We start from the raw sequence: 12,793 nt of genomic DNA, 5'->3' as shown, positions 1-12,793 counted from the left end.
AGTTTAGTAGGATGTTTTCTGAAAGGCTTTATATCGTATGTTTAAAAATCAGCATCCATCAGATGAATAATTTGTAAAACGGAAATAATTCTACGAGAACTGCTTCAGAGAAAGGTTTTTGGAAAGTAGTGTCCAAAATAAAAGTTAAATATCTAATATATAAGAAACAATGCCTTAAAAATTATATTCAACCACAATGAAGGCATAAATTTTAATGAAAGTACAAAATATGAGTGTTCATTTTGAGATGTTTGTCATTTATAATACTCTGAAATAATACGGAGTTATCTCATTTTTATACAGTCTAACTTAAATGCCGAGTTGTATACATTTTTGTGATTGTATCTCTTAAAATCTCAGTACATTCAGGATTTTAGATACTTTCGAGGTTTCAATATTGTGACAGAGAGGGAAAAAAGACTTAAATAGTAGTATAGTGATAATAAAGGAGGTTAATTCTTGTAATGTTTATATTTTTTTAACTATGTAGATGTTTGTGAGTTTGAAATATTTTTGTCATGAATTTCTTTCTTTAGGAAAATACACTTTATGTATATTGAATTGGAAGGAAGGAAGTAAGAAAGCATCTAATATCTTTTACTGTAACAGTTCAGTTCCAATTTTTGCACTTTGTACTAGTAATGTAAATGCGTATTAATAGTGATTTGAATCAGGTGACTTAAAGGAATTAAAGATGCTAAAGGGAGAAAATGTCGTGGAATCGTTTGTGAAAGTTTCGTTCAGAAAAATAATCAAATACTGGTATACATTTCAAGAAAATCATATAACGTTCGGTGTGGAATACGGACATAAATAAAATTAGATTTCAAGGCAAAGGAAATAAGAACTAAAATTATATGGAATATAAGGACCGAAACGTAATATAAATTAGAAGACAAAGTTTAATATTAAAAACATGGAATAGCATAAGTATTAAAAGAGGATTAGCAAATTTAGGAAGTAATGGATAAATACATAAGGAAAACTAAATGGCTTTTGAATAATGAGACATGTGTAAATCTGATGTTCCCAAAATAAATCATTTAAAACAAAGAGCAAAAATTATGATGGGAAGAAATATTATTAAAGTTCAGAAGTTAAAAATCAATTATGATAATAATATTATGTCTTTAAGTCATCAATTACACATAATGTCCGAAAATAAGTACTTTGGATTCTTAAAAATATTATACTCTGAAAGGGTTATTATTAAAAATATTATTGTTTTAAATAAAGTTTTAATTTCTGAATGTATACTAAGGAAGTCATTGGTATGAACTCGTTTTCACTCACAGTTAAAAAGTTTGCTTTAAGAAAATAGTTTTATGAATTCCTTTTATCTCATAAAGATTGCTGAAGTACCAAGCATATTCTAAAGAAAATAATTAGAAACAGGTTTTCTGCTTTCTGATATATCAACAATTTCCCCCATATTCACTGACAGATAAGGCTCCCTTACTTTCAAATAAATCTTTCCCCCAACGCTGACCATTCCTTCTCGGGAGCTCCCTTTCAGTTTGGCTTCCTGAGCTCCCGACCTAGAACTCTCATTTTCACTACTTAAGTACAATTCTATTTTCGTCGGGCTGATCGACTGCATGCCAGTTCTGCGTATGCCAGGTGCCCGAACACGGCAATATGCTATTTTCGGGTTTTATATGTCTGAAACGACTGGGTGAATGTGCCTTTGTTTACAACAAAGTTAAGCCAAAGTTTTGCCTTATTTTCTGAAAAAAAAGCAAAATTTCGGTAGGTTATCCTAGAAGGAACTTTCGCCCAATTCTGATTCTACACTTACAAAATTTCTTCATATCATGAACTGAATTTCTATGAAACATATCAGATCTACAATTATTTACCTTCTTTTACTATGGACATAAATTTCAATTTTGTCCTTCAAAAGGATTTAGTAATCCGATATCTATGATTTTTATGTTTATTGTTGCCTTGGAAGTGTATTGAAGAAATGTTTAATCCCATCGAATCTTTTTGCAGTGTATCTTCTCCTGAAGGAGACGGACCTTCATCTAATTAATAAAATTTCGTTGAAAAGTTATGCCAAATTAATTTTGCTGTTTCGCTTCATTTAAAATTTTGCATTTCCGTGTTTCTCTTCAATTTTAATAATATGTATTGCGATTCAATTATTTGTATTTTTCCAAATCGTGAATACGGGGTATATTTTAATAAAGGTTTGATAAAGATTTAATAAAGGTTAATGCATTTGATATTTGACGGGAGACATGGATACCATGATTTGACAAACAGGCTAGGTGCTATTGTCTGGCGTCTTGGCAAGATATAACATTGTAAGGTAATGTAGGTGTTGTAGTGCAGGATATAATTACAAAATTGACATAATTATTACATCATTTCAGGTAAGCAATAAATGAAGGAAAGATATTGAACAAGTATTGTCATTTATGTTGAATGCAATCGTGGCTAAAATACACGAAACTTACATGAGAGAAACTAGTCGTTGCATAAGCATCCATTTTATATTGAACATGCGTTTACTAATAATATTAAATGATATATTTTATGCCAACATTGAAGAGTATTTTATTGATGTACATTTTCGAAACATTTGTGAAAGAGAAAACACATTTTAAAATTTTGGTTAACATTATGCTGAATAATAATTGCCACAGATTTTAACACTTTTCCTTTATCTCTGTTAAGAAGTTTCATTGAATCGAAAGAGGCATATTCAGATGTCTTCTCTCAAACTTTCCTAAATCCTGGAAAAAAAATCAAGTAATTAATACAAATAAACTAAAGTACGAATAATTGTAATAATGAAGTGACCAAATCGTATGTTGGAATTCGCGTAAATGTGGAATGAAAAGTGAAATTTCAGGGAAGTAGACATAGATTTTGAAATCCTTAGCTTGATAATTTATGACTTTTATTGTTTATACACCAAACGACCACTGGAGTATGAAATGAAGATCACAGGCAAAATTTGAGCTTGTTTAAACAGATTTACCAAAAGCAATTATTTTTAACATAATTCTGTGTAAGATTTATTAACTTCAGAAAAACGTTTCCGTTGGATGTGGTTTCGTATTCCTGTGTGCATGAAAAATCTCATATTTGGAAATAATTTGCGTTTGTAAAATTCAAGTATAAAAAAAATTGCGTATTAATTAAATGTAAAATATGTATATTAGTTAAATAATTTTTCAATTTTGCTTTCTTTTATGTTCAGTGTTACTGATAATAAAAATATGATATGATATTTAACAAAATATTAATAATATTTTTATTTGTTAATGTTTAACAATAGCTTCAGATGTTTAATTCGTAAAGAGTATCTATGCGTTTTTAGCAAGCCTCATTCTTCTTCTCTAATAAGTACAAATATTTTTCTCACGTAAAATGAAAGCTGCTTTGCGTTCTTTTATTTTCCACATGATATTGCTATAAATTTTACTTCCTAATTAATACCTTAATAAAAAATTCCTTACTACACTTAACATTGTGGTCACAATCTCCATTATTCAAATTCGAACTTTTAAAGACAGAAACAAAATGGGGGACCAATTACAAATTTTTGGGAAATCAGGTAAGATCGAGAAATGTATACATCAATTGCCAGGAGAATGGCAAGTTAAATAAATATCTAATTTGAACTTCGGACCTTGAAAACACATGGACGTACTAACATACACTAATTAAAATATATACTAATTCCCTGTATTAATCCACGGCTTTCCTGAAGTTCCCTTTCGCCGATGTGTTTACGGTAGTTTGGCTGTATGGCTTTAAAAAATAACGTCTGTTTCGCCCGATGTTGTATACAACCGAGTTGAGAAAATGAGGCTTAATCGTCGATCCTAATTTTTATTACTCGAAGTTTGCAGCAAATGCTTGGTGATTATGTATTGCAGAAGTTCTGCTTCTCCCGAAGGAGAGAAATGATGTCAGATATAAAACTTATTTTTGTCGACATGTTTCTAAATTACACTTTTCTAACACTCTTCGTGGAATGAGACACGGATTTTCGTCTTAGTGGTTACAAATCTGCTCTATTTTGTTCGTATAGTTTAAGAACAACCTGTATTTTTCATTCTTCGAATATTTCAAACAATATTAAAAGTAAATTATACCAAAGCGTTTAACTTTTTACCAGCTGTTTCACTTCATTAGATAATATTAAAAAATTTTTACATTTTAATAGATTACAAAATTATCTAAATAGATAGAAATATTACGCAATTACCTAAGATATACCAGAATTTATCTTCCATCGGCAAACGAATACCTGGGCTGTGCATCAGGGTCTGGCATAGCATGGATGATAGTCAAAGTTGCCATCGCCAAAGCCACAACGAAAACTAGACTGCGTTTCAGAAACTCCATTCTCTAGATTCAAAAAATTTTTTCTGTATGAATATCTTACTATGAATCTGTCCTTTTATATTACAACTTAGCCTAAAAAAATGTGCAGTGTCATAAAAGTTAAGGACGAGACTAAAAAAATGTGCAATGTCATAAAAATTAAGGACACAATAAGATGATTCATAGTTAAAGGCGAAGTGACTTTTAAAATATTATGTCTGTTATGAACAACTGCAACTCTTATAATAAATTTATTTAAAAAAAAGAAATGTATTTATATCCCAACCGGTGGTATTTTGTTTACTTCGGTGATTCAACACAGATTCTTTAACGAACATCCCGAATACAACATTTTTCGTAGGAGGGCAAAATGCAAAGTCATCGGAGATGAAAATAAATGCCTTCTTTGTTTTGCTTTGTGCAAATTTTCTTTGTTTAAAGTGTTTTTAGTCTTTCGAATATTACGGGTTTCTCCCTGAAATTTCCTCAAAATATTTGGATTAAGTTACGGTTTTTTTTTTTTATTAGAATTCGGAAATGACCCTCGAACTTTGCGCATTGACTCCTTTACCTTGCAATATGAATCTCACCCGAAATCTGACAGGTCATGACAATTTCTGTGTAGGAAACTGGAAAGCAATCAATCTTTCAAGAATTTACGTTCATAGCCTTTGGATGGTTCAAAACTAGATCATGAAAACTATATAGTATCGGTAGTAGTATTTTATCCCCTTCTTCTTGAACAGCTTTCCAAAGTCTAAGGAGATCTCTAGGTCGGCATTTGGCCTTGCGTCTTTGAGAAGTCAAAAGCACCAAACTTCATGGGTCATAAAACAGGACATTTGGTATGTTCAGTAATGATTAAGAGTTGCCGACAGGAGGCGCTGCTAGCGCGTCATATTCTCGACTTACGTAATTTGAATTGAGTATTCTTTTGTTTTTTCTACTTGCTGTAACAGATCTTACAGCTTTGTGATTGAGAATTTGAAATGTTTTGGAGCCAGATCGCTCCTCTACAGCAACAAAATTATTAATAAATACATAATAAAGTAAATATCTTTGTGATGATAATGTTTGTTATTAAATACAAAGTCAACCAGCTCCTGAGTAATATTTAGAATCTACTTGTAAGGACGAAGCTCTGAGAGTAATACAATCAATTTCTATTTCGGATACAAATTTCGATATAGCTTGGAAACTTTTAGAAGATAGGTATTCGAATAAACGTGAGCTTTTAAATGCTATAATAAAAAGTTTTTGAATCAGCCGAGTATTAGCGAGGCATCTACTTCTATTCTAAATTTAATTGATATAACGAACGAGTGTATTCGATCTTTAAATACTTTAAATTACAAAGTAGAAAACTTATCGGAAATCATGATAGTATATTTAGTAGTGGATACGTTTGATAAATCAACTCGATACTGGTGGGAAAAGGAATTATAAAACTCGGAAGAATTCGGTACGATTGAACAATTACTTTCGTTTTTACAAAGCCAAGCTTGAACGCTTTAAAATAGTAAAATAAAGGAGGTAAAAAAGACTAATAATTCTCCACATAAACTTACGAGTATGATATCCACTTCTAATACGAAAATCATGATTTTGAAGTGCATAAAGCGCCGTGGTGGAGAATTCCATTCATTATATAAGTGTGCGGAATTTATAAATCTTTCTGTCAAGGACAGGTGTGAATTCGTGAAAAGAAATAAGCTTTGTTTTAATTGTTTGAAAAACCATTCCGTTCGAACGTGTTTGTCTAATTATCGATGTCAAAAATGCTCACGAAAGCATTCAACGCTGTTACATTTCGAAAATGAAAAACAAAATAAATCCGAAAGTGCTCATATTTCAAAGCCGGAAGTAGGGGGATGGAGAAGACGACAGTCAGTCTTAATCCGAATGCAGAAAAATTTTTTATGACTCTTCTTCTACCAATAAAGAAAGTATTTTCGCCGGTACAGCTGTAAATAGAATGCGTCAGACCAAAAATATTTTACTTTCTACTGCGAATATTTTAATCAGAGATTGTTATGGTGAATTAAAATCAGTTCGCGCTTTATATGATGTAGATTCGATGACGTCATTCTTAACGATTGAATGTGCTAATTCGTTAGGGATTAAAAGAGAAAAAATACACTAAAATACTAAAATTTTAAATAAACGTCAAAGCTTTATGCTTATAATATACAATACAATGCAATTTCTGGGAATTTATATTTTCAGTATATGTAATGTAGATGTGTAGAATTTATCTGACACTAGCACAAGAAAATAGAAATGCAAATATCTCGGGTTGGTATCTTGGGTGATCAATTTCTTTAGTTTTACGAGGTCCACACATCTTACAAATATTCTTATTTGACATCTGAAACTGAACCGCCATCCTTGTCAACATTCCTGGGAATCTATGTCGCACAGTCGAAATATTAAAAATGTTCTGTGATAAAAATATTTTAACTTTCGCTTTGATTTTCCAATTAATATTTGTTTTTTTTTTTTTTTTTTAGTTGTATTTCTTGGGAATATAGTATTTTCTTTTAATCCTTCATTTTCATTAAAGCTCATGGTTGATTTCTAAAACCCACAAGAAGTGTCAAGAGATGTCTGAAATCATTTCCTGTTTCCTTATCTTAAACGGATAAGAAACTGTCTAAATAGAATGTATCTGAAATGAAGCTTACATTGTTCTGTTTCCGATATTTAGATACCGATTAAATTTTAATGTGTATTTTTTAAGGAGTTTTTATTACTGTGAATCTTTAACGTGAATTTTGTGTTTTCAGATATCAAACTAAGACGAATTCTTTAATTTTGCTAAGCAATAAATCACAACATCAAATGTTTTACTTCTAATAGTCAACTATAATAATCATTTAAGTTCAGTTAGAGGTAACCATTAAATAAAATTAACATATTTTCTTTTATATTATTCTATCACTTTCAGTATTCTGTATATTACTACAGTCCAGTGGGTAGTATAAAATAAAAATAGAAGGAAAAACCGAATTGTATCCGAATTACAGTGCAGCAGAGATTAACACAACAAACTAAATTATTACGATATTAAATCTAGTCTAATTCTAAATACACTATGCATGTTCAATTTAGGTTTCTGAAACAAAAGTTTATTGTGTCATTCAGGGAAACTTAAAATACATTTTTTAACAGGAAACACAATTAAAAATACACCTAAGGTAGGTTTAGGGTAAAACTTCCTTTTCTAACTATTCCAAATAAGACTTAGTTTACTCATAATTTAGCTGTATCATTTTAAATTTAAAAAGAGGATATTTAAACTTTCGTTTTATTTTTATAGGCAGCATTAACAATGCACTAAACTAGTATTTGTTTCTCTTAAAATTAACATATTGATTGAAAAAATAATTTAGTGGAAATAAATTAGTAGGATGTTTTCTGAAAGGCTTTATATCGTATGTTTAAAAATCAGCATCCATCAGATGAATAATTTGTAAAACGGAAATAATTCTACGAGAACTGCTTCAGAGAAAGGTTTTTGGAAAGTAATGTCCAAAATAAAAGTTAAATATCTAAGAAACAATGCCTTAAAAATTATATTCAACCACAATGAAGGCATAAATTTTAATGAAAGTACAAAATATGAGTGTTCATTTTGAGATGTTTGTCATTTATAATACTCTGAAATAATACGGAGTTATCTCATTTTTATACAGTCTAACTTAAATGCCGAGTTGTATACATTTTTGTGATTGTATCTCTTAAAATCTCAGTACATTCAGGATTTTAGATACTTTCGAGGTTTCAATATTGTGACAGAGAGGGAAAAAAGACTTAAATAATAGTATAGTGATAATAAAGGAGGTTAATTCTTGTAATGTTTATATTTTTTTAACTATGTAGATGTTTGTGAGTTTGAAATGTTTTTGTCATGAATTTCTTTCTTTAGGAAAATACATTTTATGTATATTGAATTGGAAGTAAGGAAGTAAGAAAGCATCTAATATCTTTTACTGTAACAGTTCAGTTCCAATTTTTGCACTCTGTACTAGTAATGTAAATGCGTATTAATAGTGATTTGAATCAGGTGACTTAAAGGAATTAAAGATGCTAAAGGGAGAAAATGTCGTGGAATCGTTTGTGAAAGTTTCGATCAGAAAAATAATCAAATACTGGTATACATTTCAAGAAAATCATATAACGTTCGGTGTGGATTACGAACATAAATAAAATTAGATTTCAAGGGAAAGGAAATAAGAACTAAAATTATATGGAATATAAGGAACGAAACGTAATATAAATTAGAAGACAAAGTTTAATATTAAAAACATGGAATAGCATAAGTATTAAAAGAGGATTAGCAAATTTAGGAAGTAATGGATAAATACATAAGGAAAACTAAATGGCTTTTGAATAATGAGACATGTGTAAAACTGATGTTCCCAAAATAAATCATTTAAAACAAAGAGCAAAAATTATGATGGGAAGAAATATTATTAAAGTTCAGAAGTTAAAAATCAATTATGATAATAATATTATGTCTTTAAGTCATCAATTACACATAATGTCCAAAAAAAAGTACTTTGGATTCTTAAAAATATTATACTCTGAAAGGGTTATTATTAAAAATATTATTGTTTTAAATAAAGTTTTAATTTCTGAATGTATACTAAGGAAGTCATTGGTATGAACTCGTTTTCACTCACAGTTAAAAATTTTGCTTTAAGAAAATAGTTTTATGAATTCCTTTTATCTCATAAAGATTGCTGAAGTACCAAGCATATTCTAAAGAAAATAATTAGAAACAGGTTTTCTGCTTTCTGATATATCAACAATTTCCCCCATATTCACTGACAGATAAGGCTCCCTTACTTTCAAATAAATCTTTCCCCCAACGCTGACCATTCCTTCTCGGGAGCTCCCTTTCAGTTTGGCTTCCTGAGCTCCCGACCTAGAACTCTCATTTTCACTACTTAAGTACAATTCTATCTTCGTCGGGCTGATCGACTGCATGCCAGTTCTGCGTATGCCAGGTGCCCGAACACGGCAATATGCTATTTTCGGGTTTTATATGTCTGAAACGACTGGGTGAATGTGCCTTTGTTTACAACAAAGTTAAGCCAAAGTTTTGCCTTATTTTCTGAAAAAAAAAGCAAAATTTCGGTAGGTTATCCTAGAAGGAACTTTCGCCCAATTCTGATTCTACACTTACAAAATTTCTTCATATCATGAACTGAATTTCTATGAAACATATCAGATCTACAATTATTTACCTTCTTTTACTATGGACATAAATTCCAATTTTGTCCTTCAAAAGGATTTAGTAATCCGATATCTATGATTTTTATGTTTATTGTTGCCTTGGAAGTGTATTGAAGAAATGTTTAATCCCATCGAATCTTTTTGCAGTGTATCTTCTCCTGAAGGAGACGGACCTTCATCTAATTAATAAAATTTCGTTGAAAAGTTATGCCAAATTAATTTTGCTGTTTCGCTTCATTTAAAATTTTGCATTTCCGTGTTTCTCTTCAATTTTAATAATATGTATTGCGATTCAATTATTTGTATTTTTCCAAATCGTGAATACGGGGTATATTTTAATAAAGGTTTGATAAAGATTTAATAAAGGTTAATGCATTTGATATTTGACGGGAGACATGGATACCATGATTTGACAAACAGGCTAGGTGCTATTGTCTGGCATCTTGGCAAGATATAACATTGTAAGATAATGTAGGTGTTGTAGTGCAGGATATAATTACAAAATTGACATAATTATTACATCATTTCAGGTAAGCGATAAATGGAGGAAAGATATTGAACAAGTATTGTCATTTATGTTGAATGCAATCGTGGCTAAAATACACGAAACTTACATGAGAGAAACTAGTCGTTGCATAAGCATCCATTTTATATTGAACATGCGTTTACTAATAATATTAAATGATACATTTTATGCCAACATTGAAGAGTATTTTATTGATGTACATTTTCGAAACATTTGTGAAAGAGAAAACACATTTTAAAATTTTGGTTAACATTATGCTGAATAATAATTGCCACAGATTTTAACACTTTTCCTTTATCTCTGTTAAGAAGTTTCATTGAATCGAAAGAGGCATATTCAGATGTCTTCTCTCAAACTTTCCTAAATCCTGGAAAAAAAATCAAGTAATTAATACAAATAAACTAAAGTACGAATAATTGTAATAATGAAGTGACCAAGTCGTATGTTGGAATTCGCGTAAATGTGGAATGAAAAGTGAAATTTCAGGGAAGTAGACATAGATTTTGAAATCCTTAGCTTGATAATTTATGACTTTTATTGTTTATACACCAAACGACCACTGGAGTATGAAATGAAGATCACAGGCAAAATTTGAGCTTGTTTAAACAGATTTACCAAAAGCAATTATTTTTAACATAATTCTGTGTAAGATTTATTAACTTCAGAAAAACGTTTCCGTTGGATGTGGTTTCGTATTCCTGTGTGCATGAAAAATCTCATATTTGGAAATAATTTGCGTTTGTAAAATTCAAGTATAAAAAAAATTGCGTATTAATTAAATGTAAAATATGTATATTAGTTAAATAATTTTTCAATTTTGCTTTCTTTTATGTTCAGTGTTACTGATAATAAAAATATGATATGATATTTAACAAAATGTTAATAATATTTTTATTTGTTAATGTTTAACAATAGCTTCAGATGTTTAATTCGTAAAGAGTATCTATGCGTTTTTAGCAAGCCTCATTCTTCTTCTCTAATAAGTACAAATATTTTTCTCACGTAAAATGAAAGCTGCTTTGCGTTCTTTTATTTTCCACATGATATTGCTATAAATTTTACTTCCTAATTAATACCTTAATAAAAAATTCCTTACTACACTTAACATTGTGGTCACAATCTCCATTATTCAAATTCGAACTTTTAAAGACAGAAACAAAATGGGGGACCAATTACAAATTTTTGGGAAATCAGGTAAGATCGAGAAATGTATACATCAATTGCCAGGAGAATGGCAAGTTAAATAAATATCTAATTTGAACTTCGGACCTTGAAAACACATGGACGTACTAACATACACTAATTAAAATATATACTAATTCCCTGTATTAATCCACGGCTTTCCTGAAGTTCCCTTTCGCCGATGTGTTTACGGTAGTTTGGCTGTATGGCTTTAAAAAATAACGTCTGTTTCGCCCGATGTTGTATACAACCGAGTTGAGAAAATGAGGCTTAATCGTCGATCCTAATTTTTATTACTCGAAGTTTGCAGCAAATGCTTGGTGATTATGTATTGCAGAAGTTCTGCTTCTCCCGAAGGAGAGAAATGATGTCAGATATAAAACTTATTTTTGTCGACATGTTTCTAAATTACACTTTTCTAACACTCTTCGTGGAATGAGACACGGATTTTCGTCTTAGTGGTTACAAATCTGCTCTATTTTGTTCGTATAGTTTAAGAACAACCTGTATTTTTCATTCTTCGAATATTTCAAACAATATTAAAAGTAAATTATACCAAAGCGTTTAACTTTTTACCAGCTGTTTCACTTCATTAGATAATATTAAAAAATTTTTACATTTTAATAGATTACAAAATTATCTAAATAGATAGAAATATTACGCAATTACCTAAGATATACCAGAATTTATCTTCCATCGGCAAACGAATACCTGGGCTGTGGATCAGGGTCTGGCATAGCATGGATGATAGTCAAAGTTGCCATCGCCAAAGCCACAACGAAAACTAGACTGCGTTTCAGAAACTCCATTCTCTAGATTCAAAAAATTTTTTCTGTATGAATATCTTACTATGAATCTGTCCTTTTATATTACAACTTAGCCTAAAAAAATGTGCAGTGTCATAAAAGTTAAGGACGAGACTAAAAAAATGTGCAATGTCATAAAAATTAAGGACACAATAAGATGATTCATAGTTAAAGGCGAAGTGACTTTTAAAATATTATGTCTGTTATGAACAACTGCAACTCTTATAATAAATTTATTTAAAAAAAAGAAATGTATTTATATCCCAACCGGTGGTATTTTGTTTACTTCGGTGATTCAACACAGATTCTTTAACGAACATCCCGAATACAACATTTTTCGTAGGAGGGCAAAATGCAAAGTCATCGGAGATGAAAATAAATGCCTTCTTTGTTTTGCTTTGTGCAAATTTTCTTTGTTTAAAGTGTTTTTAGTCTTTCGAATATTACGGGTTTCTCCCTGAAATTTCCTCAAAATATTTGGATTAAGTTACGGTTTTTTTTTTATTAGAATTCGGAAATGACCCTCGAACTTTGCGCATTGACTCCTTTACCTTGCAATATGAATCTCACCCGAAATCTGACAGGTCATGACAATTTCTGTGTAGGAAACTGGAAAGCAATCAATCTTTCAAGAATTTACGTTCATAGCCTTTGGATGGTTCAAAACTAGATCATGAAAACTATATAGTATCGG

General features: G+C 30.2%; 2 long non-coding RNA genes across 2 annotated transcripts; both read right to left on the bottom strand.

The window, feature by feature from the left end:
• Window positions 1–2,537: 2,537 nt before the first annotated feature.
• On the bottom strand, window positions 2,538–4,405 carry LOC146995892 (uncharacterized). The gene is made up of 2 exons (XR_015042861.1): window positions 4,226–4,405; window positions 2,538–2,741 (listed from the first exon to the last, which is right to left on the bottom strand). It is a non-coding gene; the product is annotated as an uncharacterized LOC146995892 (long non-coding RNA).
• Window positions 4,406–10,274: 5,869 nt separating this feature from the next.
• LOC146995891 (uncharacterized) lies at window positions 10,275–12,219 on the bottom strand. The gene is made up of 2 exons (XR_015042860.1): window positions 11,963–12,219; window positions 10,275–10,478 (listed from the first exon to the last, which is right to left on the bottom strand). It is a non-coding gene; the product is annotated as an uncharacterized LOC146995891 (long non-coding RNA).
• Window positions 12,220–12,793: the final 574 nt, after the last annotated feature.

Source organism: Stegodyphus dumicola, chromosome 8, assembly GCF_044657685.1.
Source record: "Stegodyphus dumicola isolate Sdum_Otavi_A_Nest chromosome 8, ASM4465768v1".
Classification (NCBI taxonomy): Eukaryota; Metazoa; Arthropoda; class Arachnida; order Araneae; family Eresidae; genus Stegodyphus; species Stegodyphus dumicola.
This window is presented reverse-complemented; position numbering and strand designations above follow the sequence as displayed.